This window comes from Phyllobates terribilis, unplaced genomic scaffold, assembly GCF_046119375.1.
Source record: "Phyllobates terribilis strain yellow unplaced genomic scaffold, ASM4611937v1 Scaffold_60__1_contigs__length_8166268, whole genome shotgun sequence".
Lineage (NCBI taxonomy): Eukaryota > Metazoa > Chordata > Amphibia > Anura > Dendrobatidae > Phyllobates > Phyllobates terribilis.
In genome coordinates this window covers 4,351,196-4,379,139 of record NW_027362820.1, presented here as the reverse complement: position 1 = coordinate 4,379,139, position 27,944 = coordinate 4,351,196, and the positions used below count along the sequence as shown (strand labels likewise).

At 45.0% G+C, this 27,944-nt stretch overlaps 1 pseudogene; it reads left to right on the top strand.

The window, feature by feature from the left end:
• LOC141192383 (vacuolar protein sorting-associated protein 37A-like) overlaps window positions 1-19,906 on the top strand; it is a 30,388-nt pseudogene extending 10,482 nt beyond the window's left edge.
• Window positions 19,907-27,944: the final 8,038 nt, after the last annotated feature.

Sequence of the window (27,944 nt, the reverse complement as noted above, 5' to 3'; positions counted from 1 at the left end):
CATTCTCTTGATGCGCTTCAAGTGGTAGTCACCGGTAATGGTCTTCCAACAATCTTGAAGGAGTTCCCGGAGATGCTTAGCACTTGTTGGCCCTTTTGCCTTCACTCGGCGGTCCAGCTCACCCCAAACCATCTCGATTGGGTTCAGGTCTGGTGACTGTGGAGGCCAGGTCATCTGGCGTAGCACCCCATCACTCTCCTTCTTGGTCAAATAGCCCTTACACAGACTGGAGTTGTGTTTGGGGTCATTGTCCTTTTGAAAAATAAATGATAGTCCAACTAAACGCAAACCGGATGGAATAGCATGCCGCTGCAAGATGCTGTGGTAGTCATGCTGGTTCAGTATGCCTTCAATTTTGAATAAATCTCCAACAGTGTCACCAGCAAAGCACCCCCACACCATCACTCCTCCTCCTCCATGCTTCACTGTGTGAACCAGGCATGTAGAGTCCATCCGTTCACCTTTTCTGCGTCGCACAAAGACATGGTGGTTGGAACCAAAGATCTCAAATTTGGACTCATCAGACCAAAGCACAGATTTCCACTGGTCTACTGTCCATTCCTTGTGTTCTTTAGCCCAAACAAGTCTCTTCTGCTTGTTGCCTGTCCTTAGCAGTGGTTTCCTAGCAGCTATTTTACCATGAAGGCCTGCTGCACAAAGTCTCCTCTTAACAGTTGTTGAAGAGATGTTTCTGCTGCTAGAACTCTGTGTGGCATTGACCTGGTCTCTAATCTGAGCTGCTGTTAACCTGCGATTTCTGAGGCTGGTGACTTGGATAAACTTATCCTCAGAAGCAGAGGTGACTCTTGGTCTTCCTTTCCTGGGGCAGTCCTCATGTGAGACAGTTTCTTTGTAGCGCTTGATGGTTTTTGCAACTGCACTTGGGGACACTTTCAAAGTTTTCACAATTTTTCGGACTGACTGACCTTCATTTCTTAAAGTAATGATGGCCACTCGTTTTTCTTTACTTAGCTGCTTTTTTCTTGCCATAATACAAATTCTAACAGTCTATTCAGTAGGACTATCAGCTGTGTATCCACCAGACTTCTGCACAACACAACTGATGGTCCCAACCCCATTTATAAGGCAAGAAATCCCACTTATTAAACCTGACTGGGCACACGTGTGAAGTGAAAGCCATTTCCGGCGACTACCTCTTGAAGCTCATCAAGAGAATGCCAAGAGTGTGCAAAGCAGCCATCAAAGCAAAAGGTGGCTACTTTGAAGAACCTAGAATATAAGACATATTTTCAGTTGTTTCACACTTTTTTGTTAAGTATATAATTCCACATGTGTTAATTCATAGTTTTGATGCCTTCAGTGTGAATGTACAATTTTCTTAGTCATGAAAATACAGATAAATCTTTAAATGAGAAGGTGTGTCCACCTTTTGGTCTGTACTGTATATATACACTGCTCAAAAAAATAAAGGGAACACTTAAACAACAGAATATAACTCCAAGTAGATCAAACTGTCCACTTAGGAAACAACACTGATTGACAATCAATTTCACATGCTGTTGTGCAAATGGAATAGACAATAGATGGAAATTATTGGCAATTATCAAGACACCCTCAAAGGATTGATTCTGCAGGTGGGGACCACAGACCACATCTCAGTACCAATGCTTTCTGGCAGATGTTTTGGTCACTTTTGAATGTTGGTTATGCTTTCACACTCGTGGTAGCATGAGACAGACTCTACAACCCACAGAAGTTGCTCAGGTAGTGCAGCTCATCCAGGATGGCACATCAGTGCGAGCTGTGGCAAGAAGGTTTGCTGTGTCTGTCAGCGTAGTGTCCAGAGGCTGGAGGTGCTACCAGGAGACAGGCCAGTACACCAGGAGACAAGGAGGGGGCCGTAGGAGGGCAACAACCCAGCAGCAGGACCGCTACCTCAGCCTTTGTGCAAGGAGGAACAGGGGGAGCACTGACAGAGCCCTGCAAAATGACCTCCAGCAGGCCACAAATGTTCATGTGTCTACACAAACGGTTAGAAACCGACTCCATGAGGGTGGTATGAAGGCCCGACGTCCACAGATGGGGGTTGTGATCACATCCCAACATTGTGCAGGACGCTTGGCATTTGCCACAGAACACCAGGATTGGCAAAGTCGCCACTGGCACCCTGTGCTCTTCACAGATGAAAGCTGGTTCACACTGAGCACATGTGACAGACATGACAGAGTCTGGAGACGCCGCGGAGAGCGATCTGCTGCCTGCAACATCCTTCAGCATGACCGGTTAGGCAGTGGGTCAGTAATGGTGTGGAGTGGCATTTCTTTGGAGGGCCGCACAGCCCTCCATGTGCTCGCCAGAGGTAGCCTGACTGCCATTAGGTACCGAGATGAGATCCTCAGACCCCTTGGGAGACCATATGCTGGTGAGGTTTGCCCTGGGTTCCTCCTAATGCAGGACAATGCCAGACCTCATGTGGCTGGAGTGTGTCAGCAGTTCCTGCAAGATGAAGGCATTGAAGCTATGGACTGTCCCGCCCGTTCCCCAGACCTGAATCCGATTGAGCACATCTGGGACATCATGTCTCGCTCCATCCACCAACGTCACGTTGCACCACAGACTGTCCAGGAGTTGGCGGATGCTTTAGTCCAGGTCTGGGAGGAGATCGCACAGGAGACCATCCGCAACCTCATCAGGAGCATGCCCAGGCGTTGTAGGGAGGTCATACAGGCACGTGGAGGCCACACACAATACTGAACCTCATTTTGACTTGTTTTAAGGACATTACATCAAAGTTGGATCAGCCTGTAGTGTGTTTTACCACTTTAATTTTGGGGGTGGCTCCAAATCCAGGCCTCCATTAGTTAATAAATTTGATTTCCATTGATGATTTTTATGTGATTTTGTTGTCAGCACATTCAGCTTTGTACAGAACAAAGTATTCAATGAGAATATTTCATTCATTCAGATCTAGGATGTGTTATTTGAGTGTTCCCTTTATGTTTTTGAGCAGTGTATGTATATGTGTGTGTATATATATAATTTTTTTTTTCTTTTTTCAATACATATTTCACTTTGGAGCTGACATAAGTCATGGACATGGGCTCTGTATCATGATATGTCTCCAATTTAGCAAATCTAGATCATGAAAGTAACTCTGTGAGCTGCCATGTTGTCACCCTGAGTAATATGCTATAGGTATCATTACTGAGTCATATAGTGATGAAGTGATTGACAGTTGCTCCTGCTTTCTATCGAGCGTCTCTCCTGCTCTCTCGAGCGTCTCTCCTGCTCTTTCTCTCTCGAGCGTCTCTCCTGCTCTCTCTCTCGAGCATCTCTCCTGCTCTCTCTCTCGAGCGTCTCTCCTGCTCTCTCTCTCTAGCTTCTCTCCTGCTCTTTCTCTCGAGCGTCTCTCCTGCTCTCTCTCGAGCGTCTCTCCTGCTCTCTCTCTCGAGCGTCTCTCCTGCTCTCTCTCGAGCGTCTCTCCTGCTCTCTCTCTCGAGCGTCTCTCCTGCTCTCTCTCTCTCTCGAGCGTCTCTCCTGCTCTCTCTCTCGAGCGTCTCTCCTGCTCTCTCTCTCGAGCGTCTCTCCTGCTCTCTCTCTCGAGCGTGTCTCCTGCTCTCTCTCTCGAGCGTCTCTCCTGCTCTCTCTCGAGCGTCTCTCCTGCTCTCTCTCTCGAGCATCTCTCCTGCTCTCTCTCTCGAGCATCTCTCCTGCTCTCTCTCTCGAGCGTCTCTCCTGCTCTCTCTCTCTAGCTTCTCTCCTGCTCTTTCTCTCGAGCGTCTCTCCTGCTCTCTCTCGAGCGTCTCTCCTGCTCTCTCTCTCGAGCGTCTCTCCTGCTCTCTCTCGAGCGTCTCTCCTGCTCTCTCTCTCGAGTGTCTCTCCTGCTCTCTCTCTCTCGAACGTCTCTCCTGCTCTCTCTCTCGAGCGTCTCTCCTGCTCTCTCTCTCGAGCGTCTCTATTGCTCTCTCTCGAGCGTCTCTCCTGCTCTCTCTCGAGCGTCTCTCCTGCTCTCTCTCTCTCGAGCTTCTCTCCTGTTCTCTCTCTCTCGAGCATCTCTCTCTCTCTAGCGTCTCTCCTGCTCTCTCTCTCTCGAGCGTCTCTCCTGCTCTCTCTCTCGAGCGTCTCTCCTGCTCTCTCTCTCGAGCGTCTCTCCTGCTCTCTCTCGAGCGTCTCTCCTGCTCTCTCTCGAGAGTCTCTCCTGCTCTCTCTCTTGAGCATCTCTCCTGCTCTCTCTCTCGAGCTTCTCTCCTGCTCTCTCTCTCGAGCTTCTCTCCTGCTCTCTCTCTCGAGCGTCTCTCTCTCTCTAGCGTCTCTCCTGCTCTCTCTCTCTCGAGCGTCTCTCCTGCTCTCTCTCTCTCGGGCGTCTCTCCTGCTCTCTCTCTCTCGAGCGTCTCTCCTGCTCTCTCTCTCTCGAGCGTCTCTCCTGCTCTCTCTCTCGAGCGTCTCTCCTGCTCTCTCTCTCGAGCGTCTCTCCTGCTCTCTCTCTCTCGAGCATCTCTCCTGCTCTCTCTCTCGAGCGTCTCTCCTGCTCTCTCTCGAGCGTCTGTCCTGCTCTCTGTCGAGCGTCTCTCCTGCTCTCTCTCTCTCGAGCGTCTCTCCCGCTCTCTCTCTCGAGCGTCTCTCCTGCTCTCTCTCTCGAGCGTCTCTCCTGCTCTCTCTCTCGAGCATCTCTCCTGCTCTCTCTCTCGAGCGTCTCTCCTGCTCTCTCTCTCCCGAGCGTCTCTCCTGCTCTCTCTCTCTCGAGCGTCTCTCCTGCTCTCTCTCTCGAGCGTCTCTCCTGCTCTCTCTCTCTCGAGCGTCACTCCTGCTCTCTCTCTCGAGCGTCTCTCCTGATCTCTCTCTCGAGCGTCTCTCCTGCTCTCTCTCTCTCGAGCGTCTCTCCTGCTCTCTCTCTCTCGAGCGTCTCTCCTGCTCTCTCTCTCTCAAGCTTCTTTCCTGCTCTCTCTCTCGAGCGTCTCTCCTGCTCTCTCTCTCTCAAGCGTCTCTCCTGCTCTCTCTCTCTCGAGCGTCTCTCCTGCTCTCTCTCTCGAGCGTCTCTCCTGCTCTCTCTCTCGAGCGTCTCTCCTGCTCTCTCTCTCTCGAGCGTCTCTCCTGCTCTTTCTCGAGCGTCTCTCCTGCTCTCTCTCTCTCGAGCGTCTCTCCTGATCTTGAGCGTCTCTCCTGCTCTCTCTCTCTCTCGAGCGTCTCTCCTGCTCTCTCTCTCTCGAGCATCTCTCCTGATCTTGAGCGTCTCTCCTGCTCTCTCTCTCGAGCGTCTCTCCTGCTCTCTCTCTCTCGAGCGTCTCTCCTGATCTTGAGCGTCTCTCCTGCTCTCTCTCTCGAGCGTCTCTCCTGCTCTCTCTCTCGCGCGTCTCTCCTGCTCTCTCTCTCTCGAGCGTCTTTCTAGCGTCTCTCCTGCTCTCTCTCTCTCGAGCGTCTCTCCTGCTCTCTCTCTCTTGAGCGTCTTTCTAGCGTCTCTCCTGCTCTCACTCTCTCGAGCGTCTCTCCTGCTCTCTCTCTCTCTCGAGCGTCTTTCTAGCGTCTCTCCTGCTCTCTCTCTCTCCAGCCCTTGTCTGCTTGATCGCTGATACTGCCATACTTTGTGGTCTGTATACACTGTGTTCCAAATTATTATGCAAATAATATTTTCTCAGATTTTCCCAAATTACCTATATGAATTGCAGTCATTGTAATTTTCCAGTCAAATAACTATTAGAGTACAATTGAAAGGTTTTTGTACAAACTGCCTATGATAACAGTATATTTAAAAAAAAATAAAAAAACTCAAACTGCACTCAAAATGCATGTTCCAAATTATTATGCACAGCAGAGTTTTCAACCTTTTCATTTTAATAAAGAACAAAAAAATGGTCTTTCTTGAAATTATAAGCATTAGCAGGTTATTACAAACTGAAATCAAACAGTTTTCAACTCAAAACTTTATTCTAGGTGATGTTACATTTTCACATAGGACCGCTTGTTCGAAAGGAGCTTCTGAACTCTCTCGTCCATTGAATTTGTCAGGTTTTGGATGGTTTCTGCTTCAATTGTTTTGCATGAGGACAGAATACCCTCCCAGAGCTGTTGCTTAGATGTGAGCTGCCTCCCGCCATCATAGACGCTCCTTTTGATGATGCTCCAGGTTCTCAATGGGGTTGAGGTCAGGGGAGCATGGGGGCCACACCATAAGTTTGTCCCCTTTTATGCCCATAGCAGCCAGAGATGCAGATGTGTTATGTGCAGCATGAGATGGGGCATTATCATGCATGAAAATGATCTTGCTGCGGAATGCACGGTTCTTCTTCTTGAACCATGGAAGGAAGTGCTGTTTGAGAAACTCAACATACATTATGGAGTTCATCTTTACCCCTTCAGGGATCCTAAAAGGGCCGACAATCCCTCTCCCCATGATTCCAGCCCAAGACATTACTCCACCTCCTCCTTGTTGGCGCCGTAGCCGTGTTTGCATGGGGTGTCCATCAACCAGCCATCCTCCACTCCATCCATCTGGACCATCGAGATCATTTCATGCATGATAATGCCCCGTCTCATGCTGCACATAACACATCTGCATCTCTGGCTGCTATGGGCATAAAAGGGGACAAACTTATGGTGTGACCCCCATGCTCCCCTGACCTCAACCCCATTGAGAACCTCTGGAGCATCATCAAAAGGAGTGTCTATGATGGCGGGAGGCAGTTCACATCTAAGCAACAGCTCTGGGAGGGTATTCTGTCCTCATGCAAAACAATTGAAGCAGAAACCATCCAAAACCTGACAAATTCAATGGACGAGAGAGTTCAGAAGCTCCTTTCAAACAAGCGGTCCTATGTGCAAATGTAACATCACCTAGAATAAAGTTTTGAGTTGAAAACTGTTTGATTTCAGTTTGTAATAACCTGCTAATGCTTATAATTTCAAAAAAGACATTTTTTTTGTTCTTTATTAAAATGAAAAGGTTGAAAACTCTGCTGTGCATAATAATTTGGAACATGCATTTTGAGTGCAGTTTGAGTTTTTTATTTTTTTTTAAATATACTGTTATCATAGGCAGTTTGTACAAAAACCTTTCAATTGTACTCTAATAGTTATTTGACTGGAAAATTACAATGACTGCAATTCATATAGGTAATTTGGGAAAATCTGAGAAAATATTATTTGCATAATAATTTGGAACACAGTGTAAAGCCAGGAATCTCTGATCATGTTAGGTGTTATTATGGCATTAGCCACATGATTCTTTCTGATGAGAGTTTACAGCTGTTAACATCTTAACAATTTTCTCCTTTTTTAGTTTACTATGCACTCAGATCTTGGGAAAATAGTCCAGAATTTACTAGAAGAGTTTTGGAAAAGCCCTCCAACCCTGGCCCCAACCTCTGGCTCTTTCCCCTAGTAAGTAATTATATTGTCCTGAGATCTCAGATCCTTCCATTGTTATGGTGGAATATCATCTAAGTTTAAAGGGTTATTCCAATATTCTTAAAGTGGTGAAATTGCAAAATTCTTGTAAAATCAAGCAATTTAGTAATTTACTTGTTACTAAAAATCCTTTCCATTCTCAACAATGGAAGTATATTTAATTTTATTCTTTTCTGCTTCTGCGGTGGCAAAATACAAGTCCTTCCCAGTAGAGCTTGTAAGCACTGCCCGAAGCTGGCTGGATGGCTGGAGCGCACTGCCGGCTTCAGTGCCGCTGCTTCCCAGATGCTGCAAAGGCAAAATGATCTCTGCTTGCAGCACCAGAGAGCGCATAGTTCGGACAAGCCGCACAACACATGCCGCTGCACCAAGCTGTCAATCAAGCAGGAGCGCACTGCTCCCCATAAATCGGGAAGCGAGGAGGCTGGGGAGCGGTGCACTTCTACTTGATAAGATGGCACATCCGCTTTTAGCACTTATTTCTGCTCATCTGAACGATTGTTTACCCTCACATTGCGGCTGAATTTGTGGTTCCATGTAGCAAATGACAGTAAGTTCTAATTTTGACTGCAGGTTTCTTTGTAGAGTTGTACCTTAACTTGTACCTGAACTTTTCTTTTTCTCTCCTTTAGACTTTTAACATTATCAAAATTCAGACTTTACAAATTATGGGTCCCCTCCTTTCCATATTGTTTGATGGGAATACCCACTGTACACCACTGATGAGAGTTTTGTACCGAGTGGTTGGGGTCTAAGGGCTAGCGTTTCTCCTTGTGGAGAATGCCAAGCCAAGCCTGGCATGTCAGAGTGAGGAGACGTATATGACGCGCCCCCTGGGCCAGTGTTGTTGGGGATACCCGGAGCCGGATCAGATGGGGGTTGTAGTCTCCGAGTGGCTGTGACCCGGTCCGTGCCCAGGGTGTCAAGCTCAGTGTGTGGCAGTCCTTACTGATGTTACTAAAGTTCTTTATGTCGACTACGCCACCCGTTGAATTGCGGTCACTACGGCCGCCGCTGCAGCAGGGTCCGCTGAGGCTGATGGTGTTTGTGCAGCTTAGGTAGTATAACCCCCAACGGGAGGGGTATAGCCCCAGGGGGGTCAGGTGCAGAGGATGGTGGTTGTGGAGGTGCAGGGATGATGGTAATGAGAGTCAGAGTCGGGTTGTGCAGTTCAGGGTTCTTTACTTACTGCAGATGTTCCGGTCACTCCGGCCTTGAGTGACCACCCGAGCCGTGCTGCGTCCACCAGGTCCTGGACTCGGCCAACCCCCAAGTAGTTCTGGAGCGTGGTTCTGAGCTCCCGTTCTGTCCTGTCCTCGTCTCTGGCCTTCCCCACCAGGGATCCACCTATGTCCGGCTCCCTCGGGCCTTCTGTTGGTAAAACCCTTGACTCTGGGTTCCCTGACCCTTCGCGTGGTCTGCCTTCCGGGTGGATATGGTGGGTGGCCGTGGCAGATACTGCCCACGGCCTCCGGTCTCTGGCTGAGGTATGCTGTAGCCCCCACCAGTTTGGGATCCGGTACCCTGTTGCCAACTCTTCACCCTGTGGTTGTATTTGGGCTCTCAGAGTTCCTTCTTTCTCCCCCTCTGGGTCTTTCGTTCTCTCCTCTCTCACTCTGGGCCTGGGGCTGCTCTGCTCCTCTGCTTTCTTCCACTGCTCTGCAAAGACTTACTTCTCACAGACTGACTGACTGACTGTGGCTGACTGACTGACTGACCCTGATCTTAGATGGTTCCCACCTTTTATACTCCCTCTATGTGTGAGCTCAGGTGACCAGCACCCAATGAGCTCCTAGCACTACCCAGACTGCTCCCCCTATCTGCCCCTACACTACTGGGATGGTCCACCCCCCTCCCACTCCAGCCAAGGACAGACTCGATCGTACCTGCACATTTCTAAGTGGGAGTACCGTTGGTCTGCCCTCCGGAAATGGGATGTGTGTAGTGCATGCAGCTAACTGAGCTCAGTTCCACACTCCATCCTTACCCGGGAGTGGAATATCACACCTCTGGCTGAGGTGCAATACCCCTGTAGCAGCCGAATCCTCAGGGTGCTACATATAAGCCGTGCATGCTCCTCTGGGCAATTAAATATGCAAATTGTCTCTTCAGAGAGGAAGAGGATTAGAACTTTAGCGCCACCTTTTGGAAGTAATCCTAAAAGTCAATATCGACCCTTTAACGAGCCTTGCTATATGACTTGTGATAAAAGCCAAACCAGATTCTCAATTTGCAGACACGGTGTGTCGGGGAAACTCTGCATGATGCCGCTGCACATGAGACTATGTTCACACGTCAGTAATCATCCATTAGAGCGTTCTAACATGATTATTGGATGTGTGAACATAGTCTGTATCCAGCAGCAATCTGATAACAGAACAGTTGTGCAGGCCCAACTTTTTTTTATGTGGCAAAAAAAAACAACTTATTTCAATTTGATCCATTTTGTAACATTGAACCCTATGGAAAACTGATTGTTAATTAGCCATCCATTTTTTTTTTCATTTTGCAACAGGTTAATTGTTCTATTTACTGGATCAGTTTCAAAAGGAAGAAAACAGATGGCTAATAAACGGATCCGTTTTCCATAGACGTCAGTGTTAAGAAAATGGACCGAGTTGAAATTAGTTTCTTTTCAGGTGGACAAAAAAGTTGTGTCAATTTTTTTTTTTGTGTGTGAATGGATCGCTGCTGGATCCATCCTAACTGATGATTACTGGACATGTGAACATAGGCTAACGCTATGGGAGCTGTGGAAATGGCGGTGTGTTCACAATCATTTACACTTCAGAGACCAAAGAAGTCTTCAGTTGTAGTGACAAGTTGGAGTCACAGTGATGTAAATTTATCAGAAATCTGTGGCGGTGAATAGAAGAGACTTGGAGCACAAAGCTGGTGCGATGGGGCGGTCATTTTCAAGACTGCTTAAGCTGTAGCGTTATTGGCAGCACATCATTGCCCTGTGTGATCAGATCGTGTGCTGCTGAGATTCTATCATATTAACCATCGTTCTGTGCGGACAGAAGTGCGGCTCGCCTGTCTAAACATCTCCAGAAGTGACTGCCTATGGATATGATGCTGCTGATGGGCAGAATGGGTATAATGACTAAACCCAGCATTACAGTGTGCTATATACCATCCAGACGGCTCCTCTTACTTCTCTTGTACATTTTCTGTCCGTGGATGTGCTGTATGTTGCTGCTGCCGGTAAGCAGGGCCCGGACAGTTCTCTCCCATTGTGCACCTTGCATGGCGGCTACACTAGCAGTAGAGGAGAGGTGATCATCTGGCAGCCCATGTGGAGTACGGGCTACATTGTGTCCTCATGAAGCCTGTCAGTAACCTTATCTGCAGATTAACATCTCTGGTATACTAATAGGATTGCAGGGTAACTGTGTGTTAATAGTGTGTATCTGTCCGTACACAGTATGTTCAGAGCTGCAGAATTACAGCACATAATAGGCTGATCTATCTGCTGGCATGTTGGCGACACAGCATCTACCTACAGATATTGTATGTCCTATTTCATTACGATGGTGCTTGGGAGAATACTAATCTAATGAGGGAAACCCTTTCTTGTCTTTCCGCCTGTACAGCAATCCCGCAGGGAGGCCTCCGCACCCTCTTTCTGGCTTTTCTTTGTTTCCACCTTTCCCTACACAAGATAACAATAGATCAGTGCCAGTATCTGAACCTGTTCCTTCCACATACAACTCTGCCAAAACTGCCGCCCCCGCATACGGCCTAATTACAGATCTGCCGGTGGTTGTCCCCACGTCTGAAGTAAGTGCGCAGCCGTGATCAGAAAAAGCCAAAAAATGTCAATTAAACTTTAATAGGTGGGCAGGGAAGATGTTTCTGTAAAGGGGTTGTCTAGTCTAAAACGACAAGTCTGCAGTCACTGTGTATGACTGCAGACTTGTGAATCCTCACATAGAGCACACTGCACACAGTGAGGATTCTGTGGTGTCCACACCGGGAAAGGCGGTCAGGTGGCCACAAGTATATGATGCACCCCCTGGGCCATATTCTTTAGGGGAATACCCGGAGCCGGATCAGATGGGGGTTGTAGTCTCCGAGTGGCTGTGACCCGGTCCGTGCCCAGGGTGTCAAGCTCAGTGTGTGGCAGTCCTTACTGATGTTACTAAAGTTCTTTATGTCGACTACGCCACCCGTTGTATTGCGGTCACTACGGCCGCCGCTGCAGCAGGGTCCGCTGAGGCTGATGGTGTTGGTGCAGCTTAGGTAGTATAACCCCCAACGGGAGGGGTATAGCCTCAGGGGGTCAGGTGCAGAGGATGGTGGTTGTGGAGGTGCAGGGAGGATGGTAATCAGAGACAGAGTCGGGTTGTGCAGTTCAGGGTTTTTACTTACTGCAGATGTTCCGGTCACTCCGGCCTTGAGTGACCACCCGAGCCGTGCTGCGTCCACCAGGTCCTGGACTCGGCCAACCCCCAAGTAGTTCTGGAGCGTGGTTCTGAGCTCCCTTTCTGTCCTGTCCTCGTCTCTGGCCGTCCCCACCAGGGATCCACCTATGTCCGGCTCCCTCGGGCCTTTTGGTGGTAAACCCTTGTCTCTGGGTTCCCTGACCCTATTCGTGGTCTGCCTTCCGGGCGGATATGGTGAGTGGTCGTGGCAGATGCTGCCCACGACCTCCGGTCTCTGGCTGAGGTGTGCTGTAGCCTCCACCAGCTTGGGATCCGGTACCCTGTTGCCAACTCTTCACCCTGTGGTTTAGTTTGGGTTCTCAGAGTTCCTTCTTTCTCCCCCTCTGGGTCCTTCTTTCTCCTCTCTCTTGGCCTGGGGCTGCTCTGCTCCTCTGCTCTCTTCCTCTGCAAAGACTGGCAGACTGACTGACTGACCAGCCTTCTACAAAAGACTCCTCTGCAAAGACCCTGATCTAAGATGGTTCCCACCTTATATACTCCCTCTATGTGTGAGCTCAGGTGACCAGCACCCAATGAGCTCCTAACTTTACCCAGACTGCTCCCCCTATCTGCCCCTACACTACTGGGATGTTCCACCCCCCTCCCACTCCAGCCAGGAACAGACACTGTCGTACCTGCACATTTCTCTAGTGGGAGTACCATCGGTCTGTTTCCCGGAAATGGGATGTATGTAGTGCATGCAGCTAACTGAGCTCAGTCCCACACTCCATCCTTACCCGGGAGTGGAATATCACACCTCTGGGTTGAGGTGCAATACCCCTGTAGCAGCCGAATCCTCAGGGTGCTACATTTACAATATGCGTACTTCCGGCCACAATCTGGCTACACTGTTTCCAGCGCGCTCAATGCAAGTGTATTGTGCGAGGCCTTGAACTGTAGTTGGATTCTGGCTGGGAGTATGCATAGCGCGTACTTGCAGACAGCAGTGCACACTATGTGAGAATTCACAAGTCTGCAGTCAGTGTCATGTCGGATCAGAAAACCCCTTTAAGAGCTTGTCTAATCTTGTTTCATCAGGAGCACACTGCTCCTCTGTCTTGCTGGCTACCTCCTTGCTGGGGTCAGTGATCTCCTGAAGATGGACAGTTTCAACCAGCGGCATGGTCGCGCCGCTGGTCTGAACTATGCACTTTCCTCTGCTGTCGGCAGAGACCGCTTTGACTTTGCAGCGTCGGAGGAGCACAGAGGTACTGAATCCAGGGATCCGGCCAACTTCAGAGCTGCACTTGCAAGCTGTATAGCAAACTGCTTTCCTTGCCTAGGAGACTGGCCACCACTGATAGACTGCAGCAGTGGCCGGTAACCTAGGCACCGAACATTTCTGTTTCTGTAGTCTCTCACCAGTACCTGTATATATTTCTTAGATGGGTGTGAACGGCTTTACATATAAGATGCCTGATCTCCCTGAAACGTTTCCTGAGCTGTCAGATTTGAGGTTTGTATTTTTACAACTAAAATAAAAAATAAAAAGTTTAATTTTTATTTGTCAAAAAAAAAATTCTGAATTCTATATTAGTTCTAATGATAAAATGACATCCATCCTAGTATTCCCCAGGGCCACCCCTATAGATAAGTCTGTGGGGGCTTATTCTGCACACTAGCTTCTCTGTACCCTGTTGTAACATTTCCATGAAAGTCTTGGACGCACGTTTCTCTTTTTTTCGACTTCAGCGTGTCACAGCTCACCGATATGATGGAGCAAGAGGATGTTCTTCTGGAGCAGTTTGTAAATCTTCCACAACTAAAACAGATTATATCTGGTAAAGAGGAGCTGGTGAAAAATACCGAGGAGCTGGTAAGTAAGATTTGGTGGATGGTAGTTGAATACGGTTTTGAGGAATGAAGAGTTTTTCTGGTTCTTGGGAAAAAAAATATAGATAGATAGATATACAGTACAGACCAAAAGTTTGGACACACCTTCTCATTTAAAGATTTTTCTGTATTTTCATAACTATGAAAATTGTACATTCACACTGAAGGCATCAAAACTATGAATTAACACATGTGGAATTATATAGTTAACAAAAAAGTGCGAAACAACTGAAAATATGTCTTATATTCTAGGTTCTTCAAAGTAGCCACCTTTTGCTTTCATGACTGCTTTGAACACTCTTGGCATTCTCTTGATGAGCTTCAAGAGGTAGTCACCGGAAATGGTCTTCCAGGCCCATTTCAAGTTTGCCAATGACCATCTGGCATGGGAGAAGGTCTTGTGGTCAGATGAGACCAAAATAGAACTTTTTGGTATCAACTCCACTCGCCGTGAGCAAGAAGGAGGATGAGTACAACCCCAAGAACACTGTCCCAACCGTTAAGCATGGTGAGGAAAATGTCATACTTTGGGGGTGCTTTTCTGCAAAGGGGATAGGATGACTGCACCATATTGAAGGGAGGATGGATGGGGTCATGTATCGCGAGATTTTGTCCAACAACTTCTATCCCTCAGTAAGAGCATTGAAGATGGGACGTGCCTGGGTCTTCCACCATGACAATGACCCGAAACACATAGCCAAGGAAACTAAGGAGTGTCTCTGCTAGAAGCATTTCAAGGTCCTGGAGTAGCCTAACCAGTCTCCAGACCTGAACCCAGTAGAAAATCTTTAGAGGGAGCTGAAACTCCAATGTTGCCCAGCGACAGCCCCGAAACCTGAAAGATCTGGAGAAGATCTGTATGGAGGAGTGGGCCAAAGTCCCTGCTGCGGTGTGTGCAAACTTGGTCAAGAACTACAGGAAACTTCTGACCTCTGTAATTGCAAACAAAGGTTTCTGTACCAAATATTACGTTCTGTTTTTCTATTGTATCACATACTTATTTCAATCAATAAAATGCTAATTAATTATGTAAAAATCATACAATGTTATTTTCTGGATTCTTCTTCTGTCTCTCACAGTTGAAGTATACCTGCGATAAAAAAAGAAATACAGACCTCTCCATTCTTTGTAGGTGGGAAAACTTGCAATATCGGCAGTGTATCAAATACTTATTTTCCCCACTGGATATACACAGCGGGTGAAATACTCACACTTCACCAATTTTCTAAGTAACTATGTTACTAAAGGTGCTATAGGCATGAAATTCTCCCCAGATATCAGTAACAGACCATCCAATCCACATAGGCAAAGAAATCAAACAATAGATGTCCATAGATTAAGTTATGTGTAATAATGAGAAATTACACGGGGAAAAAGTATTGACTATGCTTACTGAAATGTATTTAATACTTCGTACACAAGCCTTTGTTGGTGATGACAGCTTCAAGATTCATCCTGTATGGAGAAACTAGTCGCATGCATTGCTCAGGTGTGATTTTGTCCCATTCTTCCACACAAACACGCTACAAATCCTGAAGATCCCTTGGGCTCCTTCTATGAACTCTGAGCTTCAGTTCCTTCTATAAATATTCTGTTGGATTCAGGTCAGGTGATTGGGTGGGCCATTTTAGCAGCTTTAATTATCTCTCTCTGAAAACAATTGAGCGTTTCCTTGGCTGTGTGTTTGGGATCATTGTCTTGCTGAAATGTCCACCCTTGTTTCATCATCATCCTGGTAGATTGCAGCCGATTTTTATCAAGAATGTCTCGTACATTTATCCATTCCTCCTTCCTTCATTAATATGAAGATTGCCGTATGCTGAAAAACAGCCACATTCCATGATGTTCCCACCTCCAAACTTCACTGTTAGTATGGTGTTTTGGGGGTGATATGCAGTGTCTTTTGGCCTCCAAACATGGTGTGTATTATGACATCCAAAGAGCTCAATTTTGGTCTCATCTGACCAGACTCTATCCTCCCAGTATTTCACAGGCTTGTCTAAATATTGTTGAGCAAACGTTAAACACGCGTCAACATGCTTTTTGTTCAGCAATGGAGTCTTGCGTGCTAAGCGTGCATACAGACCATGGAGGTTGAGTGCATCACTTATAGTTTTCTTTGAAACAATTGCTGATTCCTGGTCTTTCTGTAACTCTCCACAGGTGGTCCTTGGTCATGGACAACTCTTTTGATAATTAACTTCACTCCTCTGTTTGAAATCTTGCGGGGAGCACCTGGTCGTGGCCGGTTTATTATGAAATTATGTTCTTTACATTTCTGGATTATGGCCCCAGCAGTGCTCACTGGAGCCTTCAGTAATTTAGAAATTCTTCTGTAACCAATACCGTCAGTATGTTTTGCAACAATTAGGTTGCGGAGGTCTTGAGGCCGCTCACTGGATTTACCCATCATGAGATGTTTCTTGTGTGGCATCTTGCTAACGAGACACCTTTTTATAGGCCATCAGTTGAACCACCTAATATTATTTTTCACTAAGTGGCAGGATGGGTTTCTAATTACTGATAGATTTCAGCTGGTGTCATGACTTTCCATGGCTTTTTGCCTCTCTCTCTCTTCATGTGTTCAGTACCTTTTTCCTGTGTCATTTCTCATTATTACACATAATTCATGGACATCTATGATTTGATTTCTTTGCCTGTGTGGACTGGATGGGTTGTTACCGACATCTGGTGAGAATTTCATGTCAATAGCACCTTTAGTAATATATTTACTTAGACAATTGGTGACATGTTCAATACTTATTTCATCCTCTGTATGTGTATATTAATATAGAATTTTTTTTCATTTTTTTAATCCAGAAAAGAATCTTCAAATTGAGCCAATTCTGGAGTCAAAGCGACAAGCATTATTAGATAAGGTAAGCCACTGTGGATGGGGCTGACATGGCAGGCGCAGTCTTTACGGTAGGTTTGGTTCATTTGTGGATTGTGCTGAGGAATTCTGACGATCTCACCCTTGCTATATTGAAGTTGGTGAAATTCACATTGATAATCTGCTGTATTTTCACCCCACAATGACATGCCGGGATTTGGAACATCTTTGGCGTTCTCATTTTTCTATATGGACAATCTTTACAGTTTGCGGATGAGATTTGTAAAGTCTCATCCACTTACCTTATAAACCTGCTCTGATCTGGCCGTAAAAGCTGCAGCAAATGCGGCAGGCGTGAATTCATCCTCATTTCCTTGTGTTTTTCTTCTCTTCCAGTATGAGCTTCTGACTCAAATGAAAACCAGCAAAGACAGCATGAGCTGAGCGAGGTAATGTGGCGGATACGGGGCTAGAGGAGATGGCGCCTGCGGGACAGTGATATCACCTCTTGTGAATGGTGGATTCTATTGTATATTGATTGTTACCTTTCATTATTATCCTGTCTGTGATCATCATGAGACTGATGCAAAGCCTTGTGAACAGAATAAGACGTTTGAGTCTAGTATTAGGATTAATGGCCAGTTTGCATTTTTTTTTTATCTAGATTGTGTTATGGAAAATCGAAAAAAAACTCAGTAGTTAAAAATAACATGTAAAGAGAAGCTGTCAGCTTTCTCATGCCTCCCGAAGCGCCACCATGTATTTATTCATCTTTTTGTACCCTGTGTAAAGAGCCCATTAATAGTGGCTTACTGATTTCTAACATTTTTATAACTGCGGCCGTGATAATAAGTAGGTGAATATTTGTGGGGGCATTGCAACGCGCCCCACCACTAGTCACCCTCTAATTAGCAAATTGCCACCACAATTATAAAATAGATTTTCGCCAAATGCAGAAATCAGAAAGCCACTAAAAGGGGTTTGTTAGGACGGGTATAAAGTGAGAAATAAATACATGGTGACGGTTTGTGATCTCGGGGGAGCTGACAGGTTACCTTTAACATAAAGTCCTGGTCATTTTCTGATGACACATTCCCTTTAATTGCAGAACTGTGCTGTCAGTAGATCTCTTTGATAAGTTAAAGGGTAATAAAAGCCCTTTATGTGTCCTGTGGAAACTGGACTTCTAATCTGCAGAAAGCCGCTGAAGCCACAAATGACATTATTGTTCAGTAGAACAAAGGGAACATTCTGAAAGGTTTACAGTGCGGGGGGATATGGACGGCGTGCACTGTAAGGGGGCCATGCAAGAATTGGCTGAATATTGAAATATTACTATATGTATGATGTCGCTACTAGTGATGAGCGAGCGTGCTCGTTTAACCCTTTAAACGAGCACGCTCGGGTACTCGCCAAGTAGTTTCAGCGTGCTGTGCATATCGGTTGCAGCCGCAGCAGCTGTGACACATGCAGAGACTGGCTAACAAACAGGCAATCCCTGCATGTGTCACAGCTGTGTAACAGCCGCGATAGATGCAGCCGCTCCGGCTGCAACGGAAATGCTGAACACGACGAAACTACTCAGCGAGTACCCGAGTGTGCTCGTTTAAAGGGTTAAACGAGCACGCTCGCTCATCACTAGTCGCTACATGTTCCCAGATTGCCACTATAGTCCTATACAATGTTTTCAGCATCATCTCGCCCAGTTTTCCATATAATACACATTTTTATATCAGCTGATCTTTTCTACTAGACAGACGATAGGTCCAATTGTCCAGACTTGTATTTAATCCTGATGATTAGTACTGTGAGGTTATAGCATGTGAATGGTACATGACCAGATGCTTTCACAGCAGCCAACCAGAGCTTGGCTTTCATTTTTTAGGAACAGTTTGAGGAATGAAAGCTGCATTATGATTGGCTGCAATGGACGATCTGTAAATGAGCCCCATTTGCTGGGGAAACCTACTGCCGCTAGTAAAATAGGTGAGTCCCTGTGCCATATGGGATGAGGTGTAACGTCCTGCTCCTTCCCCCCTCGCAGAGCTGCAGTCTCAGCGCACTACAGGCCAGGTTAAAAGTCGCTGCCCACCAAGCTGAAGAGGACTCTGACAATTTTGCCCAAAATTTCCTTGAGGGAAAAACAGAAATAGATGATTTTTTAACTCTGTTCATGGAAAAGAGAAGAGTAAGTGCTGTGGTATTGGTTTAATAGTGGTGCACCTTATACTGGGGAATTGCATGAATAGCAGTTCCCTAAGATATGTCTGTATACAGGGAATTGCTGCCATTAATGCTTCAGTATCTGGGCTGGTCAGCCTTGGATCCATAGAGCGAATGTTATCTGCGGTCTGGATCTGGTGGAGCAGCGGACACGGCTTGTACCGATGAGCGGGAAGCCATGGCCTCCACATTGTATGTCCTCCTAGAGAGGAAAGAAGAGGTTAATCCAGCTCCCCTGCTGATTGTGCATACTCCCCCCAGCAGGGCAAAATGGCTACAAGAGGGGTGCACCCAGCACCAGGCCGAAGAAAATCATTGTAAAAACCATTTATTGAAAAAAATGTTACAAAGAATTCATCTAATAAAAAAAGCATTTCTCCGAGGCATGCACGACTGCCGCGCTTCACACCATGTGTTCTCCTAGTATGTTCTAGCTCTCCAGAGCTAGGTGGGGGGAAATAATGAAGGTATAGGGTATCCGGTGCCTCTCCACATCAGCACAATGGTGATGTCAGAAGCCTCGGGGTTAATGCGTCTGAGAAAGTTCCTCCACCCAAGAGAGGAGGCGATGGATCACGTAGTAGAAAACATAGAGGCGTCATGGCTCCTCACATTAAAGATCAGAGAACCAGATGGCATGCATGGTGGAACTGATTTAATGGATATTAACTAAATAAATAATTGATTGGAGAAACAAATGTCTATATATTCAGTTCAGAGAACTAATGATCTGTCTACATCATATCCTATACCTCCATTATTTAACCACGACCTAGCGCTTGAGAACTACGCCATACTAGGATTAAGAGCGCAGAGTCTGAAGTGCGTCAGTTTTAAAAACTTTTCAATAAATGGTTGTTTTTACAATGATTTTCTTCCGATCTGGTGCTGGATACAGCCCTCTTGTATTGTATGTCCTCCTGTGTTATCTCAGTATGACTGGCAGTCACTGATGCACCTATAGTGCACCTATACAACGACGGCACGAAGAAGCCTAGGAAAGACAAAGAGAGTGACTGACACTGGCTCCATGGCCCAAGGTGGCATTGTAATTGCTCTCTAGATCATATTGTGCATCTGTGCAGAGCCGAGTCCTGTCATGTTTCACTTATGTCTCTAGAAGCCATTCACATCACTGACGATTTGTCTCCTATCTCTCAGTGCTGCCACAGTAGAGAAGCTGCAACAGTCCATATCCCTGCACAGCCAGGACCAGGCACCGCTATAGGTACGATAATATACCGCCATGTTGTCTGCATGTTCATATACACCATCCATACTATGCACCGCTATAGGTACGATAATATACCGCCATGTTGTCTGCATGTTCATATACACCATCCATACTATGCACCGCTATAGGTACGATAATATACCGCCATGTTGTCTGCATGTTCATATACACCATCCATACTATGCACCGCTATAGGTACGATAATATACCGCCATGTTGTCTGCATGTTCATATACACCATCCATACTATGCACCGCTATAGGTACGATAATATACCGCCATGTTGTCTGCATGTTCATATACACCATCCATACTATGCACCGCTATAGGTACGATAATATACCGCCATGTTGTCTGCATGTTTATATACACCATCCATACTATGCACCGCTATAGGTATAATAATATACCGCCATGTTCTCTGCATGTTTATATACACCATCCATACTATGCACCGCTATAGGTACGATAATATACCGCCATGTTGTCTGCATGTTCATATACACCATCCATACTATGCACTGCTATAGGTACGATAATATACCGCCATGTTGTCTGCATGTTTATATACACCATCCATACTATGCACCGCTATAGGTACGATAATATACCGCCATCTTGTCTGCATGTTTATATACACCATCCATACTATGCACCGCTATAGGTACGATAATATACCACCATCTTGTCTGCATGTTCATATACACCATCCATACTATGCACCGCTATAGGTACGATAATATACCACCATGTTGTCTGCATGTTCATATACACCATCCATACCATGCACCGCTATAGGTACGATAATATACCGCCATCTTGTCTGCATGTTCATATACACCATCCATACTATGCACCGATATAGGTACGATAATATACCGCCATCTTGTCTGCATGTTCATATACACCATCCATACTATGCACCGCTATAGGTACGATAATATACCGCCATGTTGTCTGCATGTTCATATACACCATCCATACCATGCACCGCTATAGGTACGATAATATACCACCATATTGTCTGCATGTTCATATACACCATCCATACTATGCACCGCTATAGGTACGATAATATACGGCCATGTTGTCTGCATGTTCATATACACCATCCATACTATGCACCGCTATAGGTACGATAATATACCGCCATGTTGTCTGCATGTTCATATACACCATCCATACTATGCACCGCTATAGGTACGATAATATACCGCCATGTTGTCTGCATGTTCATATACACCATCCATACTATGCACTGCTATAGGTACGATAATATACCGCCATGTTGTCTGCATGTTTATATACACCATCCATACTATGCACCGCTATAGGTACGATAATATACCGCCATCTTGTCTGCATGTTTATATACACCATCCATACCATGCACCGCTATAGGTACGATAATATACCGCCATATTGTCTGCATGTTCATATACACCATCCATACTATGCACCGCTATAGGTACGATAATATACCGCCATGTTGTCTGCATGTTCATATACACCATCCATACTATGCACCGCTATAGGTACGATAATATACCGCCATGTTGTCTGCATGTTCATATACACCATCCATACCATGCACCGCTATAGGTACGATAATATACCGCCATGTTGTCTGCATGTTCATATACACCATCCATACCATGCACCGCTATAGGTACGATAATATACCGCCATGTTGTCTGCATGTTCATATACACCATCCATACCATGCACCGCTATAGGTACGATAATATACCGCCATGTTGTCTGCATGTTCATATACACCATCCATACTGTGCACCGCTATAGGTACGATAATATACCGCCATGTTGTCTGCATGTTTATATACACCATCCATACTATGCACCGCTATAGGTACGATAATATACCACCATGTTGTCTGCATGTACATATACACCATCCATACCATGCACCGCTATAGGTACGATAATATACCACCATGTTGTCTGCATGTACATATACACCATCCATACCATGCACCGCTATAGGTGCGATAATATACCGCCATGTTGTCTGCATGTTCATATACACCATCCATACCATGCACCGCTATAGGTACGATAATATACCGCCATGTTGTCTGCATGTACATATACACCATCCATACCATGCACCGCTATAGGTGCGATAATATACCGCCATGTTGTCTGCATGTTCATATACACCATCCATACCATGCACCGCTATAGGTACGATAATATACCGCCATGTTGTCTGCATGTTTATATACACCATCCATACTATGCACCGCTATAGGTACGATAATATACCGCCATGTTGTCTGCATGTTCTTAGACACCATCCATACCATGCACCGCTATAGGTACGATAATATACCGCCATGTTGTCTGCATGTTCATATACACCATCCATACTATGCACCGCTATAGGTACGATAATATACCGCCATGTTGTCTGCATGTTCATATACACCATCCATACTATGCACCGCTATAGGTACGATAATATACCGCCATGTTGTCTGCATGTTTATATACACCATCCATACTATGCACCGCTATAGGTACGATAATATACCGCCATGTTGTCTGCATGTTCATATACACCATCCATACTATGCACCACTATAGGTACGATAATATACCGCCATGTTGTCTGTATGTTTATATACACCATCCATACCATGCACCGCTATAGGTACGATAATATACCGCCATGTTGTCTGCATGTTCATATACACCATCCATACCATGCACCGCTATAGGTACGATAATATACCGCCATGTTGTCTGCATGTTCATATACACCATCCATACTACGCACCGCTATAGGTACGATAATATACCGCCATCTTGTCTGCATGTTTATATACACCATCCATACCATGCACCGCTATAGGTACGATAATATACCGCCATGTTGTCTGCATGTTCATATACACCATCCATACCATGCACCGCTATAGGTACGATAATATACCGCCATGTTGTCTGCATGTTCATATACACCATCCATACTATGCACCGCTATAGGTACGATAATATACCGCCATGTTGTCTGCATATTCATATACACCATCCATACTGTGCACCGCTATAGGTACGATAATATACCGCCATGTTGTCTGCATGTTCATATACACCATCCATACTATGCACCACTATAGGTACGATAATATACCGCCATCTTGTCTGCATGTTTATATACACCATCCATACTATGCACCGCTATAGGTACGATAATATACCGCCATCTTGTCTGCATGTTTTTATACACAATCCATACCATACCGTGCACCGCTATAGGTACGATAATATACCGCCATGTTGTCTGCATGTTCATATACACCATCCATACTATGCACCGCTATAGGTACGATAATATACCGCCATGTTGTCTGCATGTTCATATACACCATCCATACTATGCACCGCTATAGGTACGATAATATACCGCCATGTTGTCTGCATGTTCATATACACCATCCATACTATGCACCGCTATAGGTACGATAATATACCGCCATGTTGTCTGCATGTTCATATACACCATCCATACTATGCACCGCTATAGGTACGATAATATACCGCCATCTTGTCTGCATGTTCATATACACCATCCATACTATGCACCGCTATAGGTACGATAATATACCGCCATGTTGTCTGCATATTCATATACACCATCCATACTGTGCACCGCTATAGGTACGATAATATACCGCCATGTTGTCTGCATGTTCATATACACCATCCATACTATGCACCACTATAGGTACGATAATATACCGCCATGTTGTCTGCATGTTTATATACACCATCCATACTATGCACCGCTATAGGTACGATAATATACCGCCATCTTGTCTGCATGTTTTTATACACCATCCATACCATACCATGCACCGCTATAGGTACGATAATATACCGCCATGTTGTCTGCATGTTCATATACACCATCCATACTATGCACCGCTATAGGTACGATAATATACCGCCATGTTGTCTGCATATTCATATACACCATCCATACTGTGCACCGCTATAGGTACGATAATATACCGCCATGTTGTCTGCATGTTCATATACACCATCCATACTATGCACCACTATAGGTACGATAATATACCGCCATCTTGTCTGCATGTTTATATACACCATCCATACTATGCACCGCTATAGGTACGATAATATACCGCCATCTTGTCTGCATGTTTTTATACACCATCCATACCATACCATGCACTGCTATAGGTACGATAATATACCGCCATGTTGTCTGCATGTTCATATACACCATCCATACTATGCACCGCTATAGGTACGATAATATACCGCCATGTTGTCTGCATGTTCATATACACCATCCATACTATGCACCGCTATAGGTACGATAATATACCGCCATGTTGTCTGCATGTTCATATACACCATCCATACTATGCACCGCTATAGGTACGATAATATACCGCCATGTTGTCTGCATGTTCATATACACCATCCATACTATGCACCGCTATAGGTATGATAATATACCGCCATGTTGTCTGCATGTTCATATACACCATCCATACTATGCACCGCTATAGGTACGATAATATACCGCCATGTTGTCTGCATGTTCATATACACCATCCATACTATGCACCGCTATAGGTACGATAATATACCGCCATGTTGTCTGCATGTTCATATACACCATCCATACCATGCACCGCTATAGGTACGATAATATACCGCCATGTTGTCTGCATGTTTATATACACCATCCATACCATGCACCGCTATAGGTACGATAATATACCGCCATGTTGTCTGCATGTTTATATACACCATCCTTACTATGCACCGCTATAGGTACGATAATATACCGCCATGTTGTCTCCATGTTCATATACACCATCCATACCATGCACCGCTATAGGTATGATAATATACCGCCATGTTGTCTGCATGTTCATATACACCATCCATACTATGCACCGCTATAGGTACGATAATATACCGCCATGTTGTCTGCATGTTCATATACACCATCCATACTATGCACCGCTATAGGTACGATAATATACCGCCATGTTGTCTGCATGTTCATATACACCATCCATACTATGCACCGCTATAGGTACGATAATATACCGCCATGTTGTCTGCATGTTTATATACACCATCCATACTATGCACCGCTATAGGTAGGATAATATACCGCCATCTTGTCTGCATATTCATATACACCATCCATACCACGCACCGCTATAGGTATAATAATATACCGCCATGTTGTCTGCATGTTTATATACACCATCCATACCCTACCATGCACCGCTATAGGTACGATAATATACCGCCATCTTGTCTGCATGTTTATATACACCATCCATACTATGCACCGCTATAGGTACGATAATATACCGCCATGTTGTCTGTATGTTCATATACACCATCCATACTATGCACTGCTATAGGTACGATAATATACCGCCATCTTGTCTGCATGTTTATATACACCATCCATACTGTGCACCGCTATAGGTATGATAATATACCGCCATGTTGTCTGTATGTTCATATACACCATCCATACTATGCACTGCTATAGGTACGATAATATACCGCCATGTTATCTGCATGTTTATATACACCATCCATACTATGCACCGCTATAGGTACGATAATATACCGCCATCTTCTCTGTTTGTTTATATACACCATCCATACCACGCACCGCTATAGGTACGATAATATACCGCCATCTTCTCTGTTTGTTTATATACACCATTCGTACCATGCACCGCTATATGTACGATAATATACCGCCATGTTGTCTGCATGTTTATATACACCATCCATACCATGCAACGCTATAGGTACGATAATATACCGCCATGTTGTCTGCATGTACATATACACCATCCATATCATGCACCCGCTATAGGTAGAATATACCACCGCATCCTCTGCATGTTCATATACACCATACACCGCCATAGGTACAATAATATACCATATTCTCTGCATGTGCATATATACCATGCACTGCTGTAGGTATAATATACCGTCATGTCCTCTGCATGTACATGTACACCATCCATACATACCATACACTGCTATAGGTACGATAATATACCTCCATTTTGTCTGCATATACATATACACCATCCATACCATACCATGCACCGCTATAGGTACGATAATATACCGCCATCTTGTCTGCATGTTTATATACACCATCCATACCATGCATCGCTATAGGTACGATAATATACCGCCATCTTGTCTGCATGTTTATATACACCATCCATATCATGCACCCGCTATAGCTACGATAATATACCGCCATCTTGTCTGCATGTTTATATACACCATCCATACCATGCACCACTATAGGTATAATAATATACCGCCATCTTGTCTGCATGTTTATATACACCATCCATACCATACCATGCACCGCTATAGGTACGATAATATACCGCCATCTTGTCTGCATGTTTATATACACCATCCATACCATACCATGCACCGCTATAGGTACGATAATATACCGCCATCTTGTCTGCATGTTTATATACACCATCCATACCATGCACCGCTATAGGTACGATAATATACCGCCATCTTGTCTGCATGTACATATACACCATCCATACCATACCATGCACCTCTATAGGTACGATAATATACCGCCATCTTGTCTGCATGTTTATATACACCATCCATACTATGCACCGCTATAGGTACGATAATATACCGCCATGTTGTCTGCATGTTCATATACACCATCAATACTATGCACCACTATAGGTACGATAATATACCGCCATCTTGTCTGCATGTTTATATACACCATCCATACTATGCACCGCTATAGGTATGATAATATACCGCCATCTTGTCTGCATGTTTATATACACCATCTATACTATGCACCGCTATAGGTACGATAATATACCGCCATGTTGTCTGCATGTTTATATACACCATCCATACCATGCACCGCTATAGGTATAATAATATACCGCCATCTTGTCTGCATGTTTATATACACCATCCATACCATGAACCGCTATAGGTATAATAATATACCGCCATCTTGTCTGCATGTTTATATACACCATCAATACTATGCACCACTATAGGTACGATAATATACCGCCATCTTGTCTGCATGTTTATATACACCATCCATACTATGCACCGCTGTAGGTACGATAATATACCGCCATGTTGTCTGCATGTTTATATACACCATCCATACCATGCACCGCTATAGGTATAATAATATACCGCCATCTTGTCTGCATGTTTATATACACCATCCATACCATGCACCACTATAGGTATAATAATATACCGCCATCTTGTCTGCATGTTTATATACACCATCCATACCATACCATGCACCGCTATAGGTACGATAATATACCGCCATCTTGTCTGCATGTTTATATACACCATCCATACCATACCATGCACCGCTATAGGTACGATAATATACCGCCATCTTGTCTGCATGTTTATATACACCATCCATACCATGCACCGCTATAGGTACGATAATATACCGCCATCTTGTCTGCATGTACATATACACCATCCATACCATACCATGCACCTCTATAGGTACGATAATATACCGCCATCTTGTCTGCATGTTTATATACACCATCCATACTATGCACCGCTATAGGTATGATAATATACCGCCATCTTGTCTGCATGTTTATATACACCATCCATACCATGCACCGCTATAGGTACGATAATATACCGCCATGTTGTCTGCATGTTCATATACACCATCAATACTATGCACCGCTATAGGTACGATAATATACCGCCATCTTGTCTGCATGTTTATATACATCATCCATACCATGCACCGCTATAGGTATAATAATATACCGCCATCTTGTCTGCATGTTTATATACATCATCCATACCATGCACCGCTATAGGTATGATAATATACCGCCATGTTGTCTGCATGTTCATATACACCATCCATACTATGCACCGCTATAGGTATGATAATATACCGCCATCTTGTCTGCAT